Here is a 21,186-nt window from a genome sequence, read left to right on the forward strand (position 1 = left end):
AAATGAACTACCATGTACCACTAACTAGCTTAAACAGTAGAACACTGCCTCTTTGAAGCCCCTTTGTACTTCTCACCACTTGTGTTCTCTGACATGGTTCCTAAGTAACCGCCGTCTGAATTTTGTGTTAATCATTCCCTTGCTTTTCTTTTTAATTTTGGTGAATGTATTTTTAAAAAATCCATTTTCCTCTCTCTTCACATTTGGAAGATAAATTCTGTGTAGTTTTCCTTTATCTTAGTTCTCCCTGACTCCCAACAAATTAGATATTATTGTTGTTTTAAACTGTTGCTTTGATTTGCCTATATATTTACAAGTGTCTTTGCTCCTTTCCATTTGCATCTCAGACTTCCTGTCTGGGATCTGGGATCAGATCATTTTCTCTCTGCCTGAATATCCTTTAGAGGGTCTGTTGTTGAAAAACTTTTTATTTGTTTGAAAGTACCTTAGTCTTATTCCTGAAGGTAGCTTTTCTGAGTGTGCATTCAATGCTAGCAGTGTTTTTTTTCTTTATTATAGATCTTATTCCATTCTCTTCTGGCTTTTATTGCTGTTGAAAAATTGGTAATTCAAATGTAATTTGTCATTCCTTTAGAGATACAGTTGGCCCTCCGTATCTGCAGGTTCTGCATCCTTGGATTCAACCACCTATGGGTTGAAATATTCGGAAAAAAATTCTAGAGAGTTCCAAAAAACAAAACTTGAATTTGTTGCATGTTGGCAACTATCTATATAGCATTTCCACTGTATTAAGTATTAGAAGAACTCTAGAGTATACACGAGGACATGCACGGGTTATATGCAAATACTCACAATTTTATATAAGGCACTTGAACATCGGAGGGGTATCCTGTGGCATCGTGGAACCGTTTCCGTTTGGATAACCGAGAGACGACTGTATCTGTTGTTTCATTGTAGCTAGTTTTAGAATCTTTTCTTTGTCCTTGGTGTTCTGCACTTTCATTTTGATATGTCTAGAAGACGGTTTCTTTTATTTATCGTGCTTGGTATTCAGTAGGCTTTGAAATCTGAAGATTGGTGTCTTTCAACAATTTTGGAGAACGGTTGGCCATTTTCTCCTCAGATTCATTTTCTATACTTTCTATCTGAAACTTGTATTTGAAGTATGTTAGATCTTTTTACTCTATCCACCAGGCCTCTTAACCTGTTTTTTATATTTTCCATTTCTGTATTTTTCTGTACTGTGTTCTGGATAATTAGTATCTCTTCTTCCCAGTTAGCTAATTCTAACTTCAGGTTTGTTCACCTGTTTTATTGCATTTTTTTCACTTTATTTTAACAATTATATCAATTTTTTTTTTATTGTGGTAAAATATACATAAATAGAATTTACCATTTTAACCATTTTAAAGGTACAGGTCAGTGACATTAAGTATATTCACATTGTTGTGCAATTATCACCACTGTCCATCTCCAGGACTTTTTTCATCATCATAAACTTCATGAAGTCGGTACCCATTCAACGATAAGTCCCTGTTCCCTCTTCACCCAGCCCCTGGCAACAACTATTTTACTTCCATGAATTTAACTATTCTAGGTACCTCATATACGTGGATCATACAATATTTGTCCTTTTGTCTGACTCATTTCACTCAGCATAATGTCTTTAGGGTTCATCTGTGTTGTACCATGTTTACTGAGTTTCTAAAAATTTCATTTACTATGTTGTCTTTATCTCTAGAAGTTCCATTCAGTTCCTTTTTAAGACTGTTTATCCTTTTTTTGTAGTTATTCCTTTTTAGTCATGTTCTCAAGATATCTTTTATTTCTTAAAAATCTATTAAATATACTTATTTTATATTTGTCTGATAATTCCAGTATCTGAAGTCTTTTTTATTTTTTTATGAAACTTATTTATTTTTTATTTTTGGCTGCATTGGGTCTTTGTTGCCATGTGCGGGCTTTTTCTAGTTGCGGCGAGTGGGGGCTGTTCTTTATTGCGGTGCGCAGGCTTCTCATTGCGGTGGCTTCTCTTGTTGCGGAGCACGGGCTCTAGGCACGCAGGCTTCAGTAGTTGTGGCACGTGGACTCAGTAGTTGTGGCTTGTGGGCTATAGAGCGCAGGCTCAGTAGTTGTGGTGCATGGGCTTAGTTGCTCTGTGGCACATGGGATCTTCCCAGCCCAGGGCTCAAACCCTTGTCCCCTGCATTGGCAGGTGGATTCTTAACCACTGTGCCACCAGGGAGTACAGTATCTGAAGTCTTTGCAGATGTGATTCTGCTGTTTGTTTCGCTGGCTCTTGCTCATGGTGCTGTGTTTTTCTAATTTGTTTTGTAATTGGACTGTGAAGTTCCTTAGAACTTTCTCTCTATTAATTTTGCAGAGTGATTTTTAAAATATAGTGTACAGCTTAGAGCTTATAAGTAACCCCCTGGAGATTAGTATCCTGTGTTCTTAAAACTTTTTATTTTGAAATAATTTCTAACTTACAGTAAAGTTGCAGGAGTGATATAGTAGACTCTTACACCCTTTAGCCGTATTTACCAATTTTTAACATTTTGCCATATTTGTCTTACGGCACACACACACATTATTTATTTTTGTGAACCATTGAAGAGTATGTTGCATACCTTTTTTACTTCTTAATACCCCAGGGTGTATTTTCTAAGGATAAGGTATTCTCTTATATAATCACAGTACTGTTATCAAATTCCAAAGTTTAACATTGATAAATACTTTAGTCTGCATACACTTTATATTCCAATTCTGTAGATTTGATCATATCTTGTATTTGGTTGTCCTTTCTTTTTAGTCTCCTTTAAAGTGGAAGAGTTCCTTAGCTTCTCTTTGTCTTTTATGCAGTTAAAGAATATAGGTAAGTTATTTTATAGAAAGTTTTTCAATTTGGATTTGCCTGATTTGCCTCATGATTTCAGGTTATTTATTTTCAGCCAGACTACTGCAAAAGGTATGTGTCCCTCTCAGGATGTCACGTGGGGATATACATATGTCCGTTTGCCCCTCATTAGCGATTTTAATTTTGGTCAGGGTGTTGACTGGTTTATTCACTGTATAGTTACTGTTTTTCCCCTTACAGTTAGTAAGCAACCTGCAGGGAGATCCTAGTGTTGTGTTTTTCTTTTTCTTTTTTTTTTTTTTTTATTAATTTATTTTTGGCTGCTTTGGATCTTCGTTGCTGCACGTGGGCTGTTTTTTTTTTTTTTTTTTTTTTTTTTTTTTTTGCGGTACGCAGGCCTCTCACTGTTGTGGCCTCTCCCGTTGCGGAGCACAGGCTCCAGACGAGCAGGCTCAGCGGCCATGGTTCACGGGCCTAGCCGCTCCGCGGCATGTGGGATCTTCCCGGACCGGGGCACGAACCCGTGTCCCCTGCATCGGCAGGCGGACTCTCAACCACTGCGCCACCAGGGAAGCCCCTTGTTTGCTTTTTTAAACTTAACATTGTATTAAGTATTTCCTGTGCTATCATCACACTTAATTTTTGCTATTAAAAGAAACGTTGCAGAAAACACCCAAGAGTATATATTTTTTCATATTTTTAGTTATTTCCTTATAGCAGATTCCCAGGTGTGTGATACTGAGCCAGAGGATCTGAAGGTTTATTAATCCTGAGACATTCAGTCAAATTGCTTTTCAAAAGGGGACAGTATTACTAGTACTGTTTCACTGTATCTTTGTTAGATTGGATATTAGCGTTACTTTTCGCCCCCTAACTTAATAAGGTGAAAAGGTACTTCATTGTTCTAATTTTAGAGTGCATTTCTTTATGTAACAGTTTTTCCATGAAGAGTAAAATTGATTGTAATGTCAAAATGACATGAACTTTTAAAAAGGTGATTTTGCTTTTAAGTAATTTGGAAAAGCATTTTAATATCTGTGCCAGTGTTTAGCGGTTCTGAGCAGGAAGTTGAATCACCAGATCCTTCTCTTTACCTTGCCTGTAATCTCTTCAGTTTATAGGTTTGTTACCTACAGAATGCTTACCAGTTTCTGCTTTGCTTCCTCTCTTGTTTCTGCCGTTCACCTCCTAGTTACTCTCCTCAATCTGGGTCCTTGACCTTTTCCTCTGTTTGTTCCCTCTTCAGAGAGCTGTTGCTCCCTCCACTGGCACCACACCAGCATCTCATTGACTTTTCCTACTTTCTTGTCAGCTTTAGGTGCCAGGTCACTCTGATATGTTAATACATTACCTGCATTACTGTAATGTTATCCTTACAGTGTAACCCTGGGAGCCTGCGGTCTCAGTAGTATTGGACGTCTTCACTTTTTTTATGGCCACCACAGAGTTATATGGTTAATCATGTATGGAGTATGTATAGTGTACCCAAATAAAAAAAATAACAGAATAACAAGGAAATTGTGTGCCTTTTACTTTTCTGTTTTGGAAGAAAGCATTACTGTATTCTTAGAGTAGTAGTCAGACCATCAGGGTATTAACAAAACCCTTACAGTAAAACAGAAGTTTTAAATTTAATGTCATTAAGTGCCAGCACTGTGCTTAATTTTATTTAGTCGTCATAATATTCTTGTAAATTTTTGAGGTAGCTACATGTGAAGATCTCATATGCGATGTTGAGTAGAAAGTTGGAAAAGTTGATTAGCAGGGAATCATAAAAAATGATATATATTTTTAATTTTAACTCGAATATACATTCCTTCACCGTTTTTTTCCCGCTATAGGCTCAGGGCTTTTCTTTATGGATGGGTCCTTTCATTAGAGTTCTGAGTTGTCTTTTTAGCATAATCCATACCCATGAGGCATTTATCTATTAAGTATTGCTGTCTAATAGAACAGAGAATTTATTTTATTTTATTTTATCTTTTTAGTTTTTTTTATTGGAGTATAGTTGCTTTACAATATTGTGTTTATACTGTACAGCATGGTGAATCAGCTATACGTATACATATATCCCCCCCTTTTTGGATTTCCTTCCCATTTAGGCCACCACAGAGCATTGAGTAGAGTTCCCTGTGCTATACAGTAGATTCTCATTAGTTATCTATTTTATACATAGTATCAATAATGTATATATGTCAATGCCAGTCTCCCAATTCATTCCCCCGCCACCCCACCCCGGTATCCATATGTTTTAGAACAGAGAATTTTAATGTATTAAATAAAATCCTTCTACAGTTTTATGCTTTGTCCGCTATTCTCTTAAAGTTGTTTTACATACATACAACTATAATAACTTCCAAAAAATAAGTAGCCTTTGAATCTTCTTGAATTTTTCAACATAATTTTCGGAGAAACAACCCCTTTCACGCTCATAATTCATCAGTTTACATAATCTTAAATTACATAATTACAGTAACAAGTGCAGTTGGCATACATGGGTTTGGGAACAAACAGCTGGCTCTTGTTAAGCCTCCAGCTCATTTGGTGAGAGTAGAAGGGTGAGGACACAGTAAGAAAGTGGTTGACTTAGAGGACTACCAGGTGCAAGTGGTCAGCCTGTGATGGACATCAGGAAGTGATTTATGGAGGAATTTAAGCTCTTTATTTCTCTAAGTTGATAAAGTAGAGGTCCTGTTAGATGAGTTTCTATTGAATTATTATTCTCATTTCTGTTTTATAGAGGAGAGCACTGAGGCTTCAGAGTTAAGTAAGATTCCCAAGGTCAGGCAGGTAATAAATGATGGAGCCCTAGGACTTATGAACAAATTGGACTTAGGAACGTGCTCTCGGAATGGAACTCGTTCGTATGTAGGGGACTTACTGTACTGTAATAGGTTTATAATACTTTTTCCAAATTAATACATAAAAAACAAAAAATAAAACATTTTTAATCTTACAGTACACTACCTTGAAAAGTACAGTAGTACAGTACAACAGCTGGCATACAGGGGCTGGCATCGAGTGAACAGGTAAAAAAGAGTTACTGACTGGAGAGGGAGATGAGGAGGGAGATGGTAGAGCTGAAGGATCGTCAGCAATAGGAGACAGAGGGCAAGCTGCAATTTCACTCACATCCTGGGCTTGAAATACAGATACTGTACTACTGTACCCTGTACAGTAAAGTACACAAAAACACAACCACTTGTAGAGGATGCACGTACGTGACAATGTACGCACATGACAGTGTACGCCAGTTACATGAACTAACTTATGTGATTGGACGTGTGAACGCATGTTCATATCTTTGAACGTTTGGAGCTTGAAGGTTCGTATGTAGGGGACTTACTGGATTTGTATCTAGATCTGTATAAGGCTCAAATATAGCATGTCCTTTTGCCTCCTGTGCAGGTGCTAGATGCCTTTTAGGTCATCTTATTTACCCAGCCATTAAGTACTCTCGAGTGGTCTTTAGGTATGTTTGGGGTTGTGTTTTTGCAGTTATCCCACATCTTGGGCCCTTCTTTCATTTTCCTCCTTAGTGTTTCTTTTGTACTAACTATGTAAAGAATGAGGGTGCATCCCAAGGTGAAAATTAGGCTTACAATCATTTGTTTTTATTTTATATTGGCTATGTATATGTGAGAACAAGACTAAGATCTTGCAGTGTTTTAACTGCAAGATTGTGAAATAAAAGAATGTAAAGGGGAAAAATGGAGTGGGGAACAGACATAAACTTTGCTCTTCCTTCTGTTAAATTTCCTTCTTAGTTTGGAATCTGATCAATCTTTATCTGTCCATTACTTGTTATTTCATGAAGCATCAGTTGAGCCATTAGGATCTAAAGAAATGGATATGTATACAGTTAGTGTAAAAAGTTATATTTCAGACAGTATGTGAGGCTTTTAGGCTATTTAAATCTTGAAAATAGCTTAAAGAATTCTCAGTTCTACCTTAGGTGGTACTCGACTCAGGATTGAAAACCATTGATATGAATTTAAATGTTCATTTGTGTGGTTGTTAATCTGTAACTTTGGTATGATTATAATTAATATTATGATTAGTATTACTCTTTAGTTAAGTTTATCAAGTACCTTGGACACTCTTGAGCCATAGTAAATGGTTTACTAGTAAATATAAAATAAAATAGAATAAAAATGAAACTTATCAGTTGGTAACATTCTTCTCCTTTCCCTTTGTAAATATCAAGATATATGAACTCCACATATTAATTCTAAGGCACTTTTTCCTCCTACTTTCTTTTTTTTTTAAAATAAATTTATTTATTTATTTTTGGCTGAGTTGGGTCTTTGTTGCTGCGCGTGGGCTTTCTCTAGTTGTGCCGAGCGGGGGCTACTGTTCATTGCGGTGCGCGGGCTTCTCATTGAGGTGGCTTCTCTTGTTGCAGAGCATGGGCTCTAGGTGCGCAGGCTTCAGTAGTTGTGGCTCGTGGGCTCTAGAGCACAGGCTCAGTAGTTGTGGCTCACGGGCTGTAGAGCGCAGACTCAGTAGTTGTGGCGCCCGGGCTTAGTTGCTCCGTGGGTGGGACCTTCCTGGACTAGGGCTCAAACCTGTGTTCCCTGCATTGGTAGGCGGATTCTTAAGCACTGTGCCACCAGGGAAGCCCTCCTCCTGCTTTCTTAAGTGTAACTTTATTTCGTGATTTTTATTTCTTTTTCTTTTTTGACATTAGTCCAGGTGAATCTGGCAAAGGAATATACTAATTTTTTTTGATATGCTAGCTAGCATCTTTCACTTACTGAGATATATTCTAGCCTTCAGAATACTGTAATCGGTTATGACAACAAACCTTTGAGCTACATTTTTTAAACAAGTCATTAAGTCTGTAAAATTTAAATTGTACATAGTGATATAGCTGTGTGATTAGAGGCTAAGTCATAAATGTCATAGTGTTGTTAACAAGAGACCCCAGGGCTTCCCTGGTGGCGCAGTGGTTGAGAGTCCGCCTGCCAATGCAGGGGACGCGGGTTCGTGCCCCGGTCCGGGAAGATCCCACATGCCGCGGAGCGGCTGGGCCCGTGAGCCATGGCCGCTGAGCCTGTGCGTCCGGAGCCTGTGCTCCGCAACGGGAGAGGCCACAGCAGTGAGAGGCCCGCGTACCGGAAAAAAAAAAAAAAAAAAAAAAGAGAGACCCCCAAAATGGTATTGTTTTTCACAAAAAATAAATACGATCCTCTTCCTAAATGTTACCATGTTATGTACCCCCCCGTCAAGATTTTTTTTCCCCTATTTTCCTGGTTTTATAATTGGACTCGAATCAGCGGAAGAGGGAACCAGATTAGTATTAGCTGCTGTTATATTAATTGTTCTCTTTAGCAGCAAAACCAAAAATCATATGAAATAGTAACATTTAAAAATAAGCTTGAAAAAGAGTTTGAATTGTTTCTTTCAATTGCTTGAGTTTTAATTACTGAGGGACTGCTACGTTCAATCTTACTTGGAATTTAAGAGATAAAGAGAAAAATTCTGATAGAAAAATATCATAAACGTTCTTTTGACATTTGAAACATTGCCCATGACTTTGTCCTCCCCCTTCCCCTTGTTTTCTAGCCTTTTGGATTTGAATGATTTTGGCCCTTCTTAGGTTCTTTACAAAATATTTCTGGTGCATGTACCCATTTGAGATCTAGACCCTAACCAGAAATTCCAGCCAGATAGTTTTTTTTCCTTTTGGCGAAGCACGGTTTTCAGAGTGCTGACAAAATTATACTGCATCCAATTTTATTTCTGTAATAAAGGTTGCTTTGGGTAAGATAAATTCTTCACCTCTTTCTTCGCATATTATACTTTGTTTTGATTGATGCAGAGTTGCCATAGTTGTACCTCTTCTTACTAAAGAGGAAATGAGCCCTCTACCCTGTATATTGGTTATTGGTAACCTCTAGTAGCCCAGATTCTCAGTCCTGATTAACGTTGCCTACAGATGAGGAAAGTAGAACTGTTTATGCATCAGAGGATTGGAGAGAATTGTCTAAATTCTTTAACAAATTTTTAGCTTACTCATTTTTAATAAAAGGGTAATATGTGTACATGATTCAAAATTCAAAGGTGCAAAAGGGTATATTGTGAAAACAAGTCTCATTTCCCATCTCCCTGTCTACTGGGTCCTCTTCCCTGAGGCAACTGCTGTTTGTAGCAAGTTTCTTCCTACATTTACAACCATATCCACTCTTTTTATTGGTTACATAGTATTCATTGTATTGAATATACTATACATTCCATTTTTGGTTGATATGTAGGTTTTTTCTTATCTTTTCCTTTTATAAATAATGCAGCAGTGAGTATTGTATACATATATCACACCTGTGTAAATGTATCAGTACTTTGAATTTTAGAAGTGGAATCTCTGTGCCAATAGATATATGCATTAAAAATTTTAATAGGTATTACCAAATTATTCTTCATGGTATATTCATTTCTAAAGTTAGAATATTGGTGTTATAATATATTCTTTGCAAAAGTGTGATCGCTGGTTGGTAATATGCTGTTTATAACCAGATTTATTTTCTTTCCTTTTATTAATTATGTGGTTGTAAGCTCGGTTCACTCATGTTGCACAAGCTACTGGCATTCACTTGTTTACTTTGTCACAAATCTATTGTTTTAATCACTAGCAGTCATTGTAATTTGACTCTTTTATATAGGTAGCCTCTATCTTGTAAATGAATTTTTTTTTTTAATGAATTGTTTTAAAAAAGATTGTGGCTAGAGGCTTGGGATGGGGGAAATGGGGAATTAAAAAAAAAGGAATTTGGGATTAGGAGCCTGTTTTTCCAATAAGTCATAAAAATGGTATTTAGCTTATTACTAGGTCAGGCAATAAAAAATGTTGTAACTCATTATATAACAATATATTCGAATCACCCTTTATAAGACTGGTGGAAATTCATTCATCTTGTTGCATTCCTCTCTTAGGGAACTGGGTCTACCCAAAATCTAGGCCCTTGTTTGTGACTTCCATTACCTGGGACAGGAGAGTAGGGGTTAGATAGGGTGATGCTTGGGGAGCAGTGAATGAGTTAGGGCTAAAAGAAGGAGAAATAGCAATAGAATGAGCTTAAGGTGCTTTTATTCCTTGCATTTGTTGCTACTCTGCAGTGCTGGGCCAAGATAAGGGAGGGAGCCAGGAAATGGGAAAGATGGGATTTTTTTCCCTTTCTTTCGAGTATCAGTACTTTCCTCTTTTACTAGTCCCATTCACAGGATCCTGATACCTGGGATTCAGGTGAGTTGAGATGAATTATGATTTGACAGAGGTGATGGAGAGGGATGAAAGTGAAAATACCTGTACTTGTCAGGAAGGTTTATAGAGTCTGAGAATAGGGATACAGAATGTAAAAGAAGGTTTCTAGTGATAAGACAAAGAACCATCTGTATGTCAAATATTTATAGCTTGTTTTTTTCTTTCTTTTTTTTTTTTGGAGGCAAGTGGGTGGGCAGTGTTGAGGGCATTTTAAGCATTGTTTTTGGGAGAGAGGCTCGTAACATCTTGGCTCCGTGTGTATTTTTTTTAAAGAGTATTCTAACCATTTTTCCCTAAAGTGAAAACATACACAAAGGCTCTGATTTAAAGAGAATGTTCTATTATATCTCAGTTGGTTTAAAGGTATCTGTGCTGGTCTCACTTGAAGTGGTAGCAATAATTCTCTTTCTATTCAGTTCCATGGTGGGGCAAACCAGAGTTGACTATACAGCTGTTGTCCTTAAGACATGTCTAAATTTCTCAGTCTATTTATGAGCATCAACAAACACTTTGTGCATACTTTGTGCCATGGGTTGAATGGGTTTATTTTCCTTTAATTTAGCTTAAAACTAGTAATGGAATTCCTGAGGTTTTGAGAGGAACAGTGTTAGCAAACTTAGTTTTGAAACTAAAGGCAAATTAAGATACCAAGCAAAACAGAAGGAGACTATTGCTTTAGAAAGGGATCTTAAAACTCTGCTGACACTTGCAAACCCAGTATCTTATATTTATATAAGCTTTAGATAGGAACTGCTGTTTTTCTAAAATTGTTGGTTTAAAAATAATTGTTACATTAGTGCATTTAACAAGTTGCTTCTAACACACTTTTGGTATGCTTGAGCTCAGCCTTTTCAGCAGTGTATTTCAGACATTTGAGCATCAGCCTTTTTGGTCTTATTCTGTCTCAGACCATTTAAAATAATTAAGATGGATTGTGGATGTCAGGAATTTGATAAGCTTCCATTAAAATCTAATGTATTTTTAAAAATTGCTTAAAATGGCCTTTGAACCTGTTAAAATATGCTACCATCATCTGAATTATGAAATTTAGCTGAGTACTGCTAAAATGACAAATGATAGCACTTGACATTTTGATGTTTGTTCTTTAAGTGTACTGTTTCATTGCCTTTGGAAGATATTAGCAGCATGTACTCTGAAGGATTATAGTAATTAAAAATAGGACTTTCCCTGATTAAATCTATATAATTCTAACTTTTTTTGTGCATCCCACTAATATTCATTTGTGACCTCAGCTCTTCATGTGAATTTTACCCATGAGATTTTTTTGAGTGCCTGCTATGTGTTAAATCTCTCTACATATTTTGTTTTGTTGTTAGATATCTCTTACTATTTTAAAACTTCTCCAGGACAAGAGTTACATTTTCTTACATTCTTTGGTAATTCTGTACTGTGCAATGCGATGACTGCTTTGTTATGGTGGGTAGATACTTAGAGCTTATTTGCTCATTTGGCCATTTAACAGATGGTATCCTCAGCCTCTACAACTCAGTGCTTCCTTTGTTGTAGAGGCTGAGGATACCAAGTCCAATAAGAACCTGCCTTCAAGTTGGTTAGACTTTGATAGGAGATTCAGAAAATAAATCAGAGTACCATGTGTCATTCATAGTTTGAAGTTATCTTTGAGAGGTCCACAGCTCTACCTCTGATAGAGAAGATTTTTGTACTCACTCTGAAGAATGGAAACTAACATTTGTAAAGTGTCTAAAGGTTTCTATATCAATTTATACTCCTAAATCCTTCAACATGAGCATGCCATCCATTTTAAACATGAGGAAACTTAGAGAAGTTGCATAATTTGTTGAAAGTCATTTAGATAATAAGTTGTAAAGGTGGGATTCTAACTTAGTGTTCTTTCTTTTATACCAGGGTTTTTTATTTTGGGCCAGGTTATTCTTTGTTGTGGGGGACTGTCCAATGCATTATAGGATGTTCAGCAGTATTCCTGGCTGAACTCCGGGCCGGGAGTAGGGTAAAGAAAGGAGGCATCTGGAGCACAAAATTTAAGGAATCACTCACTCTCAGGATCTTTTAAGTGCTGACTCAGCATTTAATCCTCACAACATTTGAGAAAGTTCTCCCATACCAGCCTGTTGATTCTAGGTTTTCATTCAGTATTCTCTGGTAAGGACATGAGGACTAAATGGCATTTAGATGTTCCTTGGGAGGTGAAGAGCAGTGATGAGCTGGGGCTTTTTGCCTAATTTGTCTCTCTCATCCCAGAACATATACTCTTGGGCAAAAATGACTAATAAGAAATGGCATTCATAAGTGCTAAGTAAACACCTTCTAAGTAGTACAGAGCTTAGAATCTTTAGGTGATATGTTACAGAACAAAGAAACTAGTTGCTTCAAACTAATGAAAACTTAGAGCAAAAATTGTACATTGAATACACTCAGTCTAATTAATTTGGTCCTGGTGATCTAGCACTTACCTGCTGGTATTGATTTTATACTGTTAGAAATTGTGTTAATTATTTTCTCATGCCTCTGCTTCAGTATAAGTATATTCTTGTTGTATGGATACATCCATTAATACCTTTTGATTAACTGGACTGTAGCTTGCATGCTAAACAATCTTGGTAGTTTGTGTAGCTCTCTAGAATGGAGTCTTTCAAAACTGAAGGATGTAATAAAAACTTGAATTTTAGGAGAACTGAGCAATAGTGCCTAACAGAATTATTAATAGTATCTAGATTTGGAGTCTTAAGTAGTTAGTTTTAACTTATATTTAACTTCCTGTTAAGCATGACTATTTGACCCATGATAATACTATTTTTTTCTTTTCTGTTTCTTTTTTGTCTGCGTTGGGTCTTCGTTGCTGTGCATGGGCTCTCTCTAGTTGCAGCAAGCGGGGGCTACTCTTCGTTGCGGTGCACGGGCTTCTCATTGCGGTGGCTTCTCTTGTTGTGGAGCACGGGCTCTAGGTGCATGGGCCTAAGTAGTTGTGGCATGCAGGCTCAGTAGATGTGCTGTGCGGGCTCTAGAGCGCAGGCTCAGTAGTTGTGGCACATGGGCTTAGTCGCTCCGTGGCATGTGGGATCTTCCCGGACCAGGGCTTGAACCTGTATCCCCTGCATTGGCAGGCGGATTCTTAACCACTGTGCCACCAGGGAAGCCCATCTTTTCTTTTTATATTGGTAAGACTGGGGCTAGATTACAGAAGTCCTTAAAAAGCTGGTAGAGTAGGCAGCTCTTGCTATTGGGTTGGCCAGAAAGTTTGTTCAGGTTTTTTGGTGCAAGGTTAGGAACTTTTTGGCCAGCGCAGTATTATAGGCAATAGAGAGCCATTAAAAATTGTCTCTTATTTCTAGATCCAAATTTAAAGGGCTTACGTGGTTAGTTCAGGCCCACTTGGATAATTGTCCGTCATAAGTCAACTTTCTTAAAGTTAACCTAATCATGGGAGTGAAATCCCATCATATTTGCAGTCCCAAGGATTATGCAGGGTAATACACCAGGGAGCAGGGATCTTGGGTCTTTGAATTCTGCCTACCGCCCACAGTCCTCATTGTATAGCTGACAGTAAGTATTGCAGTTGCCTCTGTTGTGTCAGTCCTCCTTAATACATTTATCAGTGGCCACAGATGGTGAGCTTCTGCAGCAGTGGTAATAGATTTCCCTTTGGGCTCCTAAGAGGAGTTTGGGCAGATGTAGTTAGCAGGAAGTAGCCAAGTGGTGGAGCAGTGTCTCTACATTTTCCTTTTCAGTGCTAGGAGGGAGATGGGTAATGGTGGCTCAGATGTATTATATCAGTCATGAGCAATGTATCCCATAAGTTTTAATTTATATTTTAAAATATACAGGTAGTCTAGTTACATCTCAACAAGAATACCACTTAAAAAACTTGTAGTGGAGCATAAAAGTTATTAGACATGGAGCTACGTTTCTGCCAATAACTCGACATTTTGAGGACAGATAGCATCCCTATTCCAATTTGAGATTGGGTACAAAAATATCCTAGGGCTGAGAATAGGCATAGTAAATTGCACCAACAAAAACCTTTTGTGAATTTACAGTGGAGGAAAAGTCTTCATTGAGTGTGCATGGAAAAATGTAATATAAACTCTTCATGCTTTAGTATAGTAGGTGGGACCTCATATTTTATATTAATTACTCTGTATAATTAATTTTCAATGCAGATTCCAAAAGTGTTTTTGCACATGAGTTACTTACCTTTTTTTTTCCTGTTATCTTCGTCTTTGGTTACTTAGAATCCTCCTCCCCCTTCTGTTCCAGAAGTGTTGCATTAGTTTTTCTTCTCTTATTTTTATCTTCATATTTACTTTGATTAATGCTTTTACTTTAACCTTAAAATTTCTCCTAGTGCTTTAAAAAAAATTATGAGACAGTAACGTTATCTTCAGATGTCTCTTATTTTCACTCTAGCACTGTTTGAGTTGGCCTTTAAGACATGCTTATTTTGCATAAGTTTCTCTTCATGGAGAAGAGTCACTTTATAGCATTAACATTTCTAGGAATTGTTTCAAAATTTAGTTTATTGTCTTAATGTTAATAAGACTTCCAGAAGTCTGTTTTTTGTCCTGTATCCCCAAAGAATATATTTGATTTTGTTGTTTTACTTGGGTTCTGTAGCATTTGGTTTGATCCCAGATATTTCAAAAAATTATAATTAACTTTTAGTCTTCTTTCTAGTTTATCCAGTAATTTAGAATAGTACTGCAAATACAATTATGCTGATAAGTTGGGAAAGTACTGATATGTATTCTTCAGTGGAAATAATTTTAATAAGATATTAATACTGTTAACTACTAAATATATTTAAGGAGATTGCTTAATAAATGTTAATACTGTATTCAGCTACTAGATAAAACTTTGTGGTGGAAGCAATAAAACATTGTATGAGTTAATTTTTGGTAAGTTATAGAAATTTGTATAGCCTTTTATACAGTCACCAGTGAAATGTAACTGAAGTTAATTAGTGTCTAACCCTGACTATTAGAGTATACAATTTTGATGGTCAAATATTTAACTAGTGTGATCTATAATCATTGAAACAAACTAATAATACATAAAAGTCGATGTTGTGTGTGTGTATGAACTGATACATTTTCAGAGAATTAAAAATAATAGATTCCTGAATGGCTAATAAAGTACTTTAGTGATTGTTACTATTCATTATTGATTTTCTGAATATTATTGATAAAACACTGATCCCAATTTCTGTTTTACTCTTGATATCCACTACAATTATTTCCTTGGTGATAGGCTTGTATAATTAAATGTTAATCTAAGGCATAATCAAAGATGTGTGCTAAAGATCACATAACATATCCAAAGGTAAGTAGAAATAGTGATCCATCTACAAATACGTGGCTGCTTAGTGAAGTGGTTTAAGAGCCATGGATATTATCAAAGACTCTACTGAGCTGGACATGGCAGGCTGAATTGCTAAGTGAAAGAGGTCATTCAACTAAGAAATGGTTAAATGGCAGAGCTGGGCTTAAGACCCTGATCCTGCACTTCAGGTACATTGCTTTTGTACTGTGCCACAGCTGCCTTAGAGGGCTGAAGGTAGCTTTCGGCTCTTTTGTGCCTCCATTTAGAACTCCTTTTCCCTCCTCCTCTCGGTCACACATGAAAACACAGGAAAAAATATTGAAAGAAAACTTGGTTACACCCTTCTGTATACTGGATAAATTGGATCAATTAAGTTGTGGATCCTCATGGAAGGGGGAGGGAGCGCCTGGCTACTGCTCAGGGGTTTTAGATGGGAGTGTAATGGGAGAGCATGAGAGTGTTCTGTCTTTGGGTGTGGGAAAAGAGAAAGAAGTGAGAGAGGATGTAAGGAACCATGACTCTCAGGTGCTGGACCAATGAGTGTTTTTCAATTTGTGATGAATATTAATTTAGATTGGGGTACACTAGTGAACATAGTTACCATTTGTAGATGTATAAAAACTAATAGGATCTTACCAATTTAGAGAAGGAAAATTTTAGGTTAGGTGTAAAAAGTAATATAATTCCTGAGAAAGCTTATAATAAGTTTGTGACTAATAACTATATGGCATAATGACTTGTGCATTCCATGATTGTGTTTATTTTGTAGTGTTTCATTTAGATATATTATTTTTCTTTGATTTTCCATCTCTATTTAGGTAGCGATCAGCATACAATCAAAATAATTTAGATAAAACAATGAAAAATTTCTATATATAAATTCCTTGGAACCGTGACTTTAGCTTTGAAATTTGTTGCTTGGGCAGTACCCTCCCATTAGAATGGCCTATTGGCTAAAGGAATAGTCCTGGAATAGTAACATATCTCAGTTTAGTGGGAAGGCCATGGTTCTGGCTGTAAAAGTTCTGTGGTCTTAACTGAGACCCATTTGGCCGTTGTGTATTATAGCATACTTACTTTAAGATGGGCATCTTTTTTTATAGCATCCTAATGTTTTTGGTTATAGGAAATTGAGGTTGATAATGAAGTGCAGTGTAAAATACTTAATACATAAAATAGTGTATAGTGTATTAATGCATAGATTATAGGACTGGGAATCAGAAAGTCTCAGCTGTCCTTATGTAGTTTATGTCCTTATGTAGTTTAAGTATACAGCAAAATTGAGAGAGAACAAGAGAGAGACAGGCAGAGACAGAGACATTGATCTTTCTCCTTTATTTCTTCAAATGTTTCTCTACTTCTTTGAGACCCAGTTCAATGCCTTCTTCCTCTCTCAAGGCAATTGTTATCTTCCTCTTCTCTAAATTTACCCTTTATATTTTGTAGTTTAGTACTTAGTCATTTAGTTTTTTATATTTTTCATGAATTGTTTTCATGTCTTGGTCTTGGCAACCCCACCACACACACTTCTTACCTCTCCTCTTGCACTGCTAAATCTCAAACTCTTTGAGTGCAGGAGTCTTGTCACATAGGAATTTCTCTGTCATGTTCTCTGACACGTGGGCACTCAGTGACAAATACTTGAGGTTTTCTTTGGTTGCTCTATCTCTGACTCTATTTCTTGTTTGATTATATGAGTGTGCAGTATAAACAGTATAACACATATGATTTTAATGCTCTTAAACCTTTGTGATAGTTATTTAAGTATTTATAAATTTGTTATGTAGTTGATACATGAAAATGAACAACTATATGTTGTAGATCAGCATAGGCCATTAGTACTGCTGGAAAAACAAACCAAGGCTCATAGTTTTTATATGAAAAGAACTTTATTAATTAAAAAAAATTCAGTAGATTCTGATGTAGTTGCTCATGGTTTTAATCTTGTGCTTTGAAGTATTTTCTTTTTCTGGAATGAAGTTCTTGGTTGCGACTGTGTAGAAGAAGTATGTTAATTAGATTATATTTAGTTGGTGAATTTGTGCCCACAAGAATGTGACTTTTAAAAAGCTGTAAGTTGTGCTGGGTTTGGCAGCACATATACTAAAAAGTTGCAAGTTGTACAGTTCTTGCAGATAAGATTGTTTCCTGTTTTCTTTTGCATGTTTAGTACTTTTATATATTTTTCCATGAGTAGCCTTTCAGTTTGTCCATTTGTATCATTTGACACTCAGACTTTATTTAAGTTCAGCTCTACCATCACTGGGGCTTACAAATGTTAGTCGTTTGAAATGTCAAAATTTGGATTTGATCCAAGAGTTACAAATAATATAAGCCTTTATATAAATATATCCAAATATATATTCTTAGGGGGAAAGGAATAAATAAAATACTGTGTTTATAGAGTGGTTTTAAACAGTTAGGCTTTAGAATTGCTATACGCCCAAAGTATTTCTCCAGTGAATTGCATACTGTATCAGTTCATGAATTGTGCTATAAGAAAGGTGTTTTTTTTTTAAAGTGACAACTAGATTTAATAAATTAATATACGTTTTGTTTAAAGATGTACAGTGCACATTCTGTTTAATCCAGGGTTTTAGGGTATCCAGAAACTTCTGTTTACGCATATACAGACCTCAGACAGCAGTGATGTCAGAAGATGCAGGAAGGGCAGCAGAGCCTTGCACTGCTGCTCTCTGAATGCTGAGAACACAAGTCAGATACATTTAACTTAAAAATAATACTGAGAGATCACTGGGGAAAACCTCCGAAGAGAGAAGTCCACAAAAAAGGACACATAAAGGCAAGGGGAAGCTCAAGGTTGTTGATACAACCACTTTATTCTTGGGATGAATGTGGAGGTGGTGGAGACGTGCTTTGTTTGCCAGATTTCCATTCATAGTTCATGAGGCGTTGGCCCACAGGGTACTTGTCATTTTTAATATGTTCATAAAGGGACTTAAACTGGCAGACCTGGAAGGACAAGATTCCTGTCGATACCACGACTATCAGTAAAAGTGGAAAACCCCGCCAGTGGACCAAGTTTTGCATTTCCGCAGTTAACACCTAGTAAAGGAATGGTGCCGGATGTGATGATGTGAGGTACACATTAGGAAAGCAAGAGCACAGAGATCACTGGCACTGCCAGTTTCCGAATGATATAGTGAAGGTCAGTGTTCCGGATGCCATCTGCCTAAACCTGCTCAATTACAGTTTTAAACCACCACTGAGGATCCATCAGTGTTATATAGCTACAGATTCTCACATGCAGGATTCCAGGTGCCCAGTCCTGTGATGGGAAAAAAGGAGGAGTTTGATCCAAGGGAACCCTCAGGGGAGCAGCAATAACCAGCTCAAACAGGAGCCCCAGAAGAAGCAGGACGACTCCAGCCAGCAGCACTGCAACTATCGAAGTCTTCATTATCATGCAGGACTACCCTTTAACCTTCTGAAGATCATTCTGCATCCCTGTGGCATCCATGTCGCCAGCACCGTCCCTGCCTTTATGGTTAGCCAGCAAACGTAGAAACCATAAGCAGCTGTGTAGAGCTCATGGATTTTGGCAGTCCCTGTCCAAAATGACATTAACCGACGGCTGGCAAATACTGGTAGAGTAAGGCAGATGAGCCTGGCCATCAGTAAGGTTCTTGCACGTGAAGAAAATCAACAAAAATATCCTGAGTGGAAAAATTAAAGGCCGACGGTAAGGCTGAAAGCCAGCAGGCCCTCCCTGCTGAAGTATGGCTTGGTGGGCTGCATACACACCTTCCCCCACCACAGGAATAGCGTTACTATTTCAAACAGGCTGGTTATTGTTCACTGGTTGGTTTGCACTGTTCTCATTTTCTTCCTGGTCTTCCACCAAATAGGAATGAAGATCCAGCAAGTTTCCAGCAGTAATGGTCCCTGCTCACACAAGCTCCTTCAGCCACTGCTGTGTGTGTCCCTGTTCAAGTAACACTGGTAAGATAACCTGAAGCAGAAGCAGCTCAAGGGACAGTTCACTCAGTGGAGCATCACTGCGGAGCGTGACGCTGTACGGAAGAAAATTAGGCAGGAGACTCTTAATTACACGAATAGGTAGACAAAGCACCAGGAGCACGATGGAGCCAAAGAGAACCACTGACAAAATAAATCTTGGGAGATGCTTATAAATAGTCAAGTGAATCATTTCTTGTACTGGATTTTTAGAAATCTGGATCATTCAGATTCCTTAGAAACCAAAATACACCAGGTTGAAGTACCTGTCTCAGTAACAGAATGGAGGCAAAGTAGAAAACAGACACCTTTCCTACTAGTTAATGCAGAAACATGATCTTTCAGAGAAGCAACAGACATTTCCAGGGAACAGATATCCAGTCACCGGCCACAAATGAGAGGGAACACTTATTTCTACCACCACTAACAAAGAGACCTTTAACAACAATATAGCAGACTCCCAGCTAGTGACGAGACCTGTGAAATTTAACAAGAGTTGCCAAGCCATGATAAATTATCAGTGTTATTGCTAAAAGTACATACCCTACTATGGTTGTGATTAGGCCTTCAAAATGAGATGCTTGGAGGTGTTCTTCAAATCCCAAATGAACAAGGGAGAAATGACCAGTGTGGTCAGGGTAAAATGCAAAACCAAGAAAGAACGGTGTGTATAAAGACACCACCCAGATGACATGTTCTGGAAACACTAGTCATCCATCAAGTCCTAGCATTCTTCCCCATGTAAACTCTTTGTAGCTCTGTCCCATTCTAAAGCATTGCAGTTTATGTGACATCAGCTGCATTTTCCCCACCTGTGTTGTCTTCCTCCTTGTTCTCCTCCTCCTCCTGTTCCACCTGCTCATCCTGGGCATCAGGGTTTTCCGGCATCAGTGCGTTCTTGGCTGGTGGCTTAGCATGCTGGTCGGCGGCAACATTTTCAGCACCATTTCCTCCCGCTGGAGCCTCATTTTGGTGATGCCTGACAGCACTGAAGGGCAGAGCAGCAAGTAGCATGTTGACCTCAATACTACTGAAAATCCTAAGAATTACAGAAAGCTAACACAATAGTTTGGGGGAAAAAAAGGCGTATACTCAGTTGAGACAATTTCAGATCGTTTTAACAATTTGACAATTTTCTGTTTTGCCTCTGTACATTTTTATTTATTTTAAAATTAAAGTGATATTTGTACATATGTAGTTTTAAAAATCAAATAATATTCAAGGCTTATAAAAATGGCAGGGCACCATCTCTTCTCATGTCCAATTCCCAGCCTTTAGGGGCAGTCAGTTTCAGTTCCTTCAGCTGTTCTGATGTGTCTTTATTTTTCTAAGTCAGTTCTGTTTTTTGTTGGCTTTTCATTTTAGACAGTAGCTACTCACTTTCCTTCTAAGAAAAATGAGGATTAGTCATCTTAATCTCTCTGCCGCCTGCAAACATTTATACATATTTCCCTTTCTCTCATCTTCCTTTTATAGGATATCAGGTTTGGGGGGTAAATTCTTTAGTATATAAATTATTATAACTATGCAAATATTTTTCACAGCCTTGTCACAAAATTCACTGTGATCGTATTTCCTTTCTTGTCCAACTTAATGTTTTCTGGAATAATTATCTGAGTTTGAAATTTTATGTACTTTGTGCCTATTAATTAATTTGCAATTCTCTGACAAATATAAAATACAATATGGTTGGACACATCAGATAATCTGTCAGTTCCTTTTTCTTCTTGGAGACAGCCTTCTGCCTCCTATTTAGAATGCAGACTTTCAAATAATTCTCCTGTTTTTCTCTAATTATTTTGTCTTGCTT

General features: G+C 37.3%; 2 protein-coding genes and 1 pseudogene across 2 annotated transcripts in view; 2 read left to right on the plus strand and 1 right to left on the minus strand.

Annotated features, from left to right (window-relative positions):
• Nucleotides 1-21,186, plus strand: part of YEATS4 (YEATS domain containing 4) — a 134,396-nt gene that overhangs the window by 97,943 nt on the left and 15,267 nt on the right. The window contains exon 9 of the transcript XR_003432896.1: nucleotides 19,268-19,361. The gene's annotated coding sequence lies outside the window, so the exon portion shown is untranslated. The remainder of the gene's footprint in view (nucleotides 1-19,267; nucleotides 19,362-21,186) is intronic.
• Nucleotides 1-21,186, plus strand: part of FRS2 (fibroblast growth factor receptor substrate 2) — a 121,311-nt gene that overhangs the window by 7,411 nt on the left and 92,714 nt on the right. The window lies entirely within an intron of this gene.
• Nucleotides 17,917-21,184, minus strand: LOC113620732 (E3 ubiquitin-protein ligase MARCH6 pseudogene; annotated as a pseudogene).

Source organism: Aethalodelphis obliquidens, unplaced genomic scaffold (genome assembly GCF_003676395.1).
Source record: "Aethalodelphis obliquidens isolate GAN/ISIS:26980383/991018 unplaced genomic scaffold, ASM367639v1 scaffold8, whole genome shotgun sequence".
NCBI lineage: Eukaryota > Metazoa > Chordata > Mammalia > Artiodactyla > Delphinidae > Aethalodelphis > Aethalodelphis obliquidens.